Raw genomic sequence first — 12112 nt, 5'->3', positions numbered from 1 at the left:
GACCTACCAAGATTGAAAAATACAGATCACTGGATTCAAAGATCAGAGTGGTTACCAATACACCAAGAAACCTCATTCACGAGGGAGAGCTAAACATTTTTTTCTTCAATGTTAATTTCTTAGAAGACACATTTTATTGCAATTATTGTACACATCAACGCTTATTTGGGTTATATAGTAAAATTCATATAATTACACACATTTCTATAACTACCTTTTTTAGCTTTTTGTACATATTTACAGAAATCAGTGATTTAAAAAAATTATTATATGTATGAAAAAGAAGACTTTCTGTCAATCAAGAACTTAAACTGAAGGTACTAAAACACATCAGGTCCCACTGAGATTTGAACTTGGAATGCTGGATTCACAATCAAGAGTGCTAACCATTACACCATGGAACCTCCCTCTTAACACCACATCTACAACTTTCTCTTAGAGTGTGAGATCTTTTTTTCTACAAGTTACAGGAATAATAATCAGAGAGATAAGTATTACATTGTATTTACAAAAAAAGCCAGTAGGACCTACCAAATCTTTATACAGATTATAGGTTTCAGAGTCCAGAATTGTTAACAGTACACAATGAAACCTCATTCATATGGTAGCATGTACATTTTTTGTCAGAGTATAAGATTCTTAGTGGATACATTTTATTGGAATTAAATGACAGATAAACCTGTCTCTCAGTGTGTAAGATTCTTAAGTTATGCAATTTATAGATATTTTCTTTCTCAGAGATATGAACTGTATTGTACTTACAAAAAACCAATAGGACCTACCAAGATTTAAATACAGATCACTGTATTCAAAGCTCAGAGTGGAGTGGTTACCAATACACCAAGAAACCACATTCATAAGGGAACATCTAAACATTTTTTTCTAAAATGTTAGATTCTTAGAAGACACATTTTATTGAAGTTATTGTACATATATTAACATCAATGCTTATTTGGATTACACAGTAAAATTCATATAATTACAAACATTTCTATAACTACCTTTTTTAGATTTTAGTACATATTTCAATAATCAGTGATTTTAAAAAAATGTTTTATATGTATAAAAAAGAAAATTTTTTGTCAATCAAGGACTTAAACTGAAGGTACTAAAATGCACCTGGTCCCACCAAGATTTGAACTCAATTTACTGGATTCAGAGTACAGAGTGCTAACCATAACACCATGGAATCTCCCTTCTAATAACACATATAAAACTTTCTCTCAGAGTGTAAGATCTTAATTTCTACAAGATACAGAAATATTCATTCAGAGAGATATGTACTACATTGTATTTACAAATAAAACCATTAGAACCTACCAATTTGTATATACAGATTATTGGTTTCAGAGTCCAGAATTGTTAACAGTATACCATGAAAGCTCATTCATATGGTGTCATGTAAAAAAAAATTCTCACAGTGTAAGATTCTTAGAGGTTACATTTTATTGGAATTATATTACAGATAAACCTGTCTCTCAGTGTGTATGATTCTTAATTTATGCAATTTATAGATATTTTCTTTCTCAGAGATATGAACTGCATAATACTTACAAAAAAACAATAGAACCTACCAAGATGTAAATACAAATCATGGATTCAGAGTCCAAAATGGTTACAAATACACCAGGAAACCTCATTCATGAGGAAGCATTTAAACAGTTTTTATTAGAATGTACTCTCAGAGAAATATAAACTGAACGGTACTTACAAAAAACCAATAGGACCTACCAAGATTTAAATACAGATCACTGGATTCAAAGATCAGAGTGGTTACCAATACACCAAGAAACCTCATTCACGAGGGAGAGCTAAACATTTTTTTCTAAAATGTTAGATTCTTAGAAGACACATTTTATTGCAATTATTGTACATATATTTACATCAACGCTTATTTGGGTTATATAGTAAAATTCATATAATTACATACATTTCTATAACTACCTTTTTTAGCTTTTTGTACATATTTACAAAAATCAGTGATTTAAAACAATTATTATATGTATGAAAAAGAAGACTTTCTGTCAATCAAGAACTTAAACTGAAGGTACTAAAACACATCAGATCCCACTGAGATTTGAACTCAGATCGCTGGATTCAGAGTCCAGAGTGCTAACCATTACACCATGGAACCTCTCTTCTAATACCACATATACAACTTTCGCTAAGAGTGTGAGATCTTATTTTCTACAAGTGACAGGAATAATAATCAGAGAGATAAGTATTACATTGTATTTACAAAAAAAGCCATTAGGACCTACCAAATTTTTATACAGATTATAGGTTTCAGAGTCCAGAATTGTTAACAGTACACAATTAAACCTCATTCATATGGTAGAATGTACATTTTTTGTCAGAGTATAAGATTCTTAGTGGATACATTTTATTGGAATTAAATGACAGATAAACCTGTCGCTCAGTGTGTAAGATTCTTAAATTATGCAATTTATAGATATTTTCTTTCTCAGAGATATGAACTGTATTGTACTTACAAAAAACCAATAGGACCTACCAAGATTTAAATACAGATCACTGTATTCAAACCTCAGAGTGGAGTGGTTACCAATACACCAAGAAACCACATTCATTAGGGAACATCTAAACATTTTTTTCTAAAATGTTAGATTCTTAGAAGACACATTTTATTGAAGTTATTGTACATATATTAACATCAATGCTTATTTGGATTACACAGTAAAATTCATATAATTACAAACATTTCTATAACTACCTTTTTTAGATTTTAGTACATATTTACAATAATCAGTGATTTTAAAAAAATGTTTTATATGTATAAAAAAGAAAAGTTTTTGTCAATCAAGGACTTAAACTGAAGGTACTAAAATGCACCTGGTCCCACCAAGATTTGAACTCAATTTACTGGATTCAGAGTACAGAGTGCTAACCATAACACCATGGAATCTCCTTTCTAATAACACATATAAAACTTTCTCTCAGAGTGTAAGATCTTAATTTCTACAAGATACAGAAATATTAATTCAGAGAGATATGTACTACATTGTATTTACAAATAAAACCATTAGGACCTACCAATTTGTATATACAGATTATTGGTTTCAGAGTCCAGAATTGTTAACAGTATACCATGAAAGCTCATTCATATGGTGTCATGTAAAAAAAAATTCTCACAGAGTAAGATTCTTAGAGGTTACATTTTATTGGAATTATATTACAGATAAACCTGTCTCTCAGTGTGTATGATTCTTAATTTAAGCAATTTATAGATATTTTCTTTCTCAGAGATATGAACTGCATAATACTTACAAAAAAACAATAGGACCTACCAAGATGTAAATACAAATCATGGATTCAGAGTCCAAAATGGTTACAAATACACCAGGAAACCTCATTCATGAGGAAGCATTTAAACAGTTTTTATTAGAATGTACTCTCAGAGAAATATAAACTGAACGGTACTTACAAAAAACCAATAGGACCTACCAAGATTTAAATACAGATCACTGGATTCAAAGATCAGAGTGGTTACCAATACACCAAGAAACCTCATTCACGAGGGAGAGCTAAACATTTTTTTCTAAAATGTTAGATTCTTAGAAGACACATTTTATTGCAATTATTGTACATATATTTACATCAACGCTTATTTGGGTTATATAGTAAAATTCATATAATTACATACATTTCTATAACTACCTTTTTTAGCTTTTTGTACATATTTACAAAAATCAGTGATTTAAAAAAATTATTATATGTATGAAAAAGAAGACTTTCTGTCAATCAAGAACTTAAACTGAAGGTACTAGAACACATCAGGTCCCACTGAGATTTGAACTCGGAACGCTGGATTCAGAGTCCGGAGTGCTAACCATTACACCATGGAACCTCTCTTTTGACACCACATATACAACTTTCTCTTAGAGTGTGAGATCTTATTTTCTACAAGTTACAGGAATAATAATCAGAGAGATAAGTATTACATTGTATTTACAAAAAAAGCCATTAGGACCTACCAAATTTTTATACAGATTATAGGTTTCAGAGTCCAGAATTGTTAACAGTACACAATGAAACCTCATTCATATGGTAGCATGTACATTTTTGGTCAGAGTATAAGATTCTTAGTGGATACATTTTATTGGAATTAAATGACAGATAAACCTGTCTCTCAGTGTGTAAGATTCTTAATTTATGCAATTTATAGATATTTTCTTTCTCAGAGATATTAACTGTATTGTACTTACAACAAAACCAATATAACCTACCAAGATGTAAATATAGATCATGGATTCAGAGTCCAAAATGTTTACCAATACACCATGAAACCTCATCCATTAGGGAGCATCTGAATATTTTAATAAGAATGTACTCTCAGAGAGATATGAACTGAATGGTACTTACAAAAAACCAATAGGACCTACCAAGATTTAAATACAGATCACTGTATTCAAAGCTCAGAGTGGAGTAGTTACCAATACACCAAGAAACCACATTCATTAGGGAACATCTAAACATTTTTTTCTAAAATGTTAGATTCTTAGAAGACACATTTTATTGAAGTTATTGTACATATATTAACATCAATGCTTATTTGGATTACACAGTAAAATTCATATAATTACAAACATTTCTATAACTACCTTTTTTAGATTTTAGTACATATTTACAATAATTAGTGATTTAAAAAAAAATGTATTATATGTATAAAAAATAAATTTTTTTGTCAATCAAGGACTTAAACTGAAGGTACTAAAATGCACCTGGTCCCACCAAGATTTGAACTCAATTTACTGGATTCAGAGTACAGAGTGCTAACCATAACACCATGGAATCTCCCTTCTAATAACACATATAAAACTTTCTCTCAGAGTGTAAGATCTTAATTTCTACAAGATACAGAAATATTCATTCAGAGAGATATGTACTACATTGTATTTACAAATAAAACCATTAGGACCTACCAATTTGTATATACAGATTATTGGTTTCAGAGTCCAGAATTGTTAACAGTATACCATGAAAGCTCATTCATATGGTGTCATGTAAAAAAAAATTCTCACAGTGTAAGATTCTTAGAGGTTACATTTTATTGGAATTATATTACAGATAAACCTGTCTCTCAGTGTGTATGATTCTTAATTTATGCAATTTATAGATATTTTCTTTCTCAGAGATATGAACTGCATACTACTTGCAAAAAACAATAGGACCTACCAAGATGTAAATACAAATCATGGATTCAGAGTCCAAAATGGTTACAAATACACCAGGAAACCTCATTCATGAGGAAGCATTTAAACAGTTTTTATTAGAATGTACTCTCAGAGAAATATAAACTGAACGGTACTTACAAAAAACCAATAGGACCTACCAAGATTTAAATACAGATCACTGGATTCAAAGATCAGAGTGGTTACCAATACACCAAGAAACCTCATTCACGAGGGAGAGCTAAACATTTTTTTCTAAAATGTTAGATTCTTAAAAGACACATTTTATTGCAATTATTGTACATATATTTACATCAACGCTTATTTGGGTTATATAGTAAAATTCATATAATTACATACATTTCTATAACTACCTTTTTTAGCTTTTTGTACATATTTACAAAAATCAGTGATTTAAAAAAATTATTATATGTATGAAAAAGAAGACTTTCTGTCAATGAAGAACTTAAACTGAAGGTACTAAAACACATTAGGTCCCACTGAGATTTGAACTCGGAACGCTGGATTCAGAGTCCAGAGTGCTAACCATTACACCATGGAACCTCTCTTTTAAAACCTCATATACAACTTTCTCTTAGAGTGTAAGATCTTATTTTCTACAAGTTACAGGAATAATAATCAGAAAGATAAGTATTACATTGTATTTACAAAAAAAAGCCATTAGGACCTACCAAATTTTTATACAGATTATAGGTTTCAGAGTCCAGAATTGTTAACAGTACACAATGAAACCTCATTCATATGGTAGCATGTACATTTTTGGTCAGAGTATAAGATTCTTAGTGGATACATTTTATTGGAATTAAATGACAGATAAACCTGTCTCTCAGTGTTTAAGATTCTTAATTTATGCAAATTATAGATATTTTCTTTCTCAGAGATATTAACTGTATTGTACTTACAACAAAACCAATATAACCTACCAAGATGTAAATATAGATCATGGATTCAGAGTCCAAAATGTTTACCAATACACCATGAAACCTCATCCATTAGGGAGCATCTAAATATTTTTATAAGAATGTACTATTAGAGAAATATGAACTGAATGGTACTTACAAAAAACCAATAGGACCTACCAAGATTTAAATACAGATCACTGTATTCAAAGATCAGAGTGGAGTGGTTTCCAATACACCAAGAAACCACATTCATTAGGGAACATCTAAACATTTTTTTCTAAAATGTTAGATTCTTAGAAGACACATTTTATTGAAGTTATTGTACATATATTAACATCAATGCTTATTTGTATTACACAGTAAAATTCATATAATTACAAACATTTCTATAAGTACCTTTTTTTAGATTTTAGTACATATTTACAATAATCAGTGATTTAAAAAGTGTATTATATGTATAAAAAAGAAAAGTTTTTGTCAATCAAGGACTTAAACTGAAGGTACTAAAATGCACCTGGTCCCACCAAGATTTGAACTCAATTTACTGGATTCAGAGTACAGAGTGCTAACCATAACACCATGGAATCTCCCTTCTAATAACACATATAAAACTTTCTCTCAGAGTGTAAGATCTTAATTTCTACAAGATACAGAAATATTCATTCAGAGAGATATGTACTACATTGTATTTACAAATAAAACCATTAGGACCTACCAATTTGTATATACAGATTATTGGTTTCAGAGTCCAGAATTGTTAACAGTACACCATGAAAGCTCATTCATATGGTGGCATGTAAAAAAAATTCTCACAGTGTAAGATTCTTAGAGGTTACATTTTATTGGAATTATATTACAGATAAAACTGTCTCTCAGTGTGTATGATTCTTAATTTATGCAATTTATAGATATTTTCTTTCTCAGAGATATGAACTGCATAATACTTACAAAAAAACAATAAGACCTACCAAGATGTAAATACAAATCATGGATTCAGAGTCCAAAATGGTTACAAATACACCAGGAAACCTCATTCATGAGGAAGCATTTAAACAGTTTTTATTAGAATGTACTCTCAGAGAATATAAACTGAACCATACTTACAAAAAACCAATAGGACCTACCAAGATTTAAATACAGATCACTGGATTCAAAGATCAGAGTGGTTACCAATACACCAAGAAACCTCATTCACGAGGGAGAGCTAAACATTTTTTTCTTCAATGTTAGATTCTTAGAAGACACATTTTATTGCAATTATTGTACACATCAACGCTTATTTGGGTTATATAATAAAATTCATATAATTACACACATTTCTATAACTACCTTTTTTAGCTTTTTGTACATATATACAAAAATCAGTGATTTAAAAAAATTATTATATGTATGAAAAAGAAGACTTTCTGTCAATTAAGAACTTAAACTGAAGGTACTAAAACACATCAGGTCCCACTGAGATTTGAACTTGGAACGCTGGATTCAGAATCAAGAGTGCTAACCATTACACAATGGAACCTCTCTCTTAACACCACATATACAACTTTCTCTTAGAGTGTGAGATCTTATTTTCTACAAGTTACAGGAATAATAATCAGAGAGATAAGTATTACATTGTATTTACAAAAAAAGCCATTAGGACCTGCCAAATTTTTATACAGATTATAGGTTTCAGAGTCCAGAATTGTTAACAGTACACAATGAAACCTCATTCATATGGTAGCATGTACATTTTTTGTCAGAGTATAAGATTCTTAGTGGATACATTTTATTGGAATTAAATGACAGATAAACCTGTCTCTCATTGTGTAAGATTCTTAAGTTATGCAATTTATAGATATTTTCTTTCTCAGAGATATGAACTGTATTATACTTACAAAAAACCAATAGGACCTACCAAAATTTAAATACAGATCACTGTATTCAAAGCTCAGAGTGGAGTGGTTACCAATACACCAAGAAACCACATTCATAAGGGAACATCTAAACATTTTTTTCTAAAATGTTAGATTCTTAGAAGACACATTTTATTGAAGTTATTGTACATATATTAACATCAATGCTTATTTGGATTACACAGTAAAATTCATAAAATTACAAACATTTCTATAACTACCTTTTTTAGATTTTAGTACATATTACAATAATCAGTGATTTTAAAAAAATGTTTTATATGTATAAAAAAGAAAAAAAATTGTCAATCAAGGACTTAAACTGAAGGTACTAAAATGCACCTGGTCCCACCAAGATTTGAACTCAATTTACTGGATTCAGAGTACAGAGTGCTAACCATAACACCATGGAATCTCCCTTCTAATAACACATATAAAACTTTCTCTCAGAGTGTAAGATCTTAATTTCTACAAGATACAGAAATATTCATTCAGAGAGATATGTACTACATTGTATTTACAAATAAAACCATTAGGACCTACCAATTTGTATATACAGATTATTGGTTTCAGAGTCCAGAATTGTTAACAGTATACCATGAAAGCTCATTCATATGGTGTCATGTAAAAAAAAATTCTCACAGTGTAAGATTCTTAGAGGTTACATTTTATTGGAATTATATTACAGATAAACCTGTCTCTCAGTGTGTATGATTCTTAATTTATGCAATTTATAGATATTTTCTTTCTCAGAGATATGAACTGCATAATACTTACAAAAAAACAATAGGACCTACCAAGATGTAAATACAAATCATGGATTCAGAGTCCAAAATGGTTACAAATACACCAGGAAACCTCATTCATGAGGAAGCATTTAAACAGTTTTTATTAGAATGTACTCTCAGAGAAATATAAACTGAACGGTACTTACAAAAAACCAATAGGACCTACCAAGATTTAAATACAGATCACTGGATTCAAAGATCAGAGTGGTTACCAATACACCAAGAAACCTCATTCACAAGGGAGAGCTAAACATTTTTTTCTAACATGTTAGATTCTTAGAAGACACATTTTATTGCAATTATTGTACATATATTTAAATCAACGCTTATTTGGGTTATATAGTAAAATTCATATAATTACATACATTTCTATAACTACCTTTTTTAGCTTTTTGTACATATTTACAAAAATCAGTGATTTAAATTTTTTTTTATATGTATGAAAAAGAAGACTTTCTGTCAATCAAGAACTTAAACTGAAGGTATTAAAACACATTAGGTCCCACTGAGATTTGTACTCGGAACGCTGGATTCAGAGTCCAGAGTGCTAACCATTACACCATGGAACCTCTCTTTTAAAACCTCATATACAACTTTCTCTTAGAGTGTAAGATCTTATTTTCTACAAGTTACAGGAATAATAATCAGAGAGATAAGTATTACATTGTATTTACAAAAAAAAGCCATTAGGACCTACCAAATTTTTATACAGATTATAGGTTTCAGAGTCCAGAATTGTTAACAGTACACAATGAAACCTCATTCATATGGTAGCATGTACATTTTTGGTCAGAGTATAAGATTCTTAGTGGATACATTTTATTGGAATTAAATGACAGATAAACCTGTCTCTCAGTGTTTAAGATTCTTAATTTATGCAAATTATAGATATTTTCTTTCTCAGAGATATTAACTGTATTGTACTTACAACAAAACCAATATAACCTACCAAGATGTAAATATAGATCATGGATTCAGAGTCGAAAATGTTTACCAATACACCATGAAACCTCATCCATTAGGGAGCATCTAAATATTTTTATAAGAATGTACTATTAGAGAAATATGAACTGAATGGTACTTACAAAAAACCAATAGGACCTACCAAGATTTAAATACAGATCACTGTATTCAAAGATCAGAGTGGAGTGGTTTCCAATACACCAAGAAACCACATTCATTAGGGAACATCTAAACATTTTTTTCTAAAATGTTAGATTCTTAGAAGACACATTTTATTGAAGTTATTGTACATATATTAACATCAATGCTTATTTGTATTACACAGTAAAATTCATATAATTACAAACATTTCTATAAGTACCTTTTTTTAGATTTTAGTACATATTTACAATAATCAGTGATTTAAAAAGTGTATTATATGTATAAAAAAGAAAAGTTTTTGTCAATCAAGGACTTAAACTGAAGGTACTAAAATGCACCTGGTCCCACCAAGATTTGAACTTAATTTACTGGATTCAGAGTACAGAGTGCTAACCATAACACCATGGAATCTCCCTTCTAATAACACATATAAAACTTTCTCTCAGAGTGTAAGATCTTAATTTCTACAAGATACAGAAATATTCATTCAGAGAGATATGTACTACATTGTATTTACAAATAAAACCATTAGGACCTACCAATTTGTATATACAGATTATTGGTTTCAGAGTCCAGAATTGTTAACAGTACACCATGAAAGCTCATTCATATGGTGGCATGTAAAAAAAATTCTCACAGTGTAAGATTCTTAGAGGTTACATTTTATTGGAATTATATTACAGATAAAACTGTCTCTCAGTGTGTATGATTCTTAATTTATGCAATTTATAGATATTTTCTTTCTCAGAGATATGAACTGCATAATACTTACAAAAAAACAATAAGACCTACCAAGATGTAAATACAAATCATGGATTCAGAGTCCAAAATGGTTACAAATACACCAGGAAACCTCATTCATGAGGAAGCATTTAAACAGTTTTTATAAGAATGTACTCTCAGAGAAATATAAACTGAACGGTACTTACAAAAAACCAATAGGACCTACCAAGATTGAAAAATACAGATCACTGGATTCAAAGATCAGAGTGGTTACCAATACACCAAGAAACCTCATTCACGAGGGAGAGCTAAACATTTTTTTCTTCAATGTTAATTTCTTAGAAGACACATTTTATTGCAATTATTGTACACATCAACGCTTATTTGGGTTATATAGTAAAATTCATATAATTACACACATTTCTATAACTACCTTTTTTAGCTTTTTGTACATATTTACAGAAATCAGTGATTTAAAAAAATTATTATATGTATGAAAAAGAAGACTTTCTGTCAATCAAGAACTTAAACTGAAGGTACTAAAACACATCAGGTCCCACTGAGATTTGAACTTGGAACGCTGGATTCACAATCAAGAGTGCTAACCATTACACCATGGAACCTCCCTCTTAACACCACATATACAACTTTCTCTTAGAGTGTGAGATCTTTTTTTCTACAAGTTACAGGAATAATAATCAGAGAGATAAGTATTACATTGTATTTACAAAAAAAGCCAGTAGGACCTACCAAATCTTTATACAGATTATAGGTTTCAGAGTCCAGAATTGTTAACAGTACACAATGAAACCTCATTCATATGGTAGCATGTACATTTTTTGTCAGAGTATAAGATTCTTAGTGGATACATTTTATTGGAATTAAATGACAGATAAACCTGTCTCTCAGTGTGTAAGATTCTTAAGTTATGCAATTTATAGATATTTTCTTTCTCAGAGATATGAACTGTATTGTACTTACAAAAAACCAATAGGACCTACCAAGATTTAAATACAGATCACTGTATTCAAAGCTCAGAGTGGAGTGGTTACCAATACACCAAGAAACCACATTCATAAGGGAACATCTAAACATTTTTTTCTAAAATGTTAGATTCTTAGAAGACACATTTTATTGAAGTTATTGTACATATATTAACATCAATGCTTATTTGGATTACACAGTAAAATTCATATAATTACAAACATTTCTATAACTACCTTTTTTAGATTTTAGTACATATTTCAATAATCAGTGATTTTAAAAAAATGTTTTATATGTATAAAAAAGAAAAATTTTTGTCAATCAAGGACTTAAACTGAAGGTACTAAAATGCACCTGGTCCCACCAAGATTTGAACTCAATTTACTGGATTCAGAGTACAGAGTGCTAACCATAACACCATGGAATCTCCCTTCTAATAACACATATAAAACTTTCTCTCAGAGTGTAAGATCTTAATTTCTACAAGATACAGAAATATTCATTCAGAG

General features: G+C 29.9%; 3 non-coding genes across 3 annotated transcripts; all 3 read right to left on the bottom strand.

Moving 5' to 3' along the window:
* Nucleotides 1-2062: 2062 nt before the first annotated feature.
* Nucleotides 2063-2134, bottom strand: TRNAQ-CUG (transfer RNA glutamine (anticodon CUG)). Its single transcript has one exon. It is a non-coding gene; the product is annotated as a tRNA-Gln (tRNA).
* A 1659-nt stretch (nucleotides 2135-3793) lies between these two features.
* Nucleotides 3794-3865, bottom strand: TRNAQ-CUG (transfer RNA glutamine (anticodon CUG)). The gene has a single exon. It is a non-coding gene; the product is annotated as a tRNA-Gln (tRNA).
* A 1816-nt stretch (nucleotides 3866-5681) lies between these two features.
* On the bottom strand, nucleotides 5682-5753 carry TRNAQ-CUG (transfer RNA glutamine (anticodon CUG)). The gene has a single exon. It is a non-coding gene; the product is annotated as a tRNA-Gln (tRNA).
* Between the last annotated feature and the right edge of the window lie 6359 nt (nucleotides 5754-12112).

The sequence above is a fragment of the Pseudophryne corroboree genome, chromosome 11 (genome assembly GCF_028390025.1).
Source record: "Pseudophryne corroboree isolate aPseCor3 chromosome 11, aPseCor3.hap2, whole genome shotgun sequence".
NCBI lineage: Eukaryota > Metazoa > Chordata > Amphibia > Anura > Myobatrachidae > Pseudophryne > Pseudophryne corroboree.
This window is presented reverse-complemented; position numbering and strand designations above follow the sequence as displayed.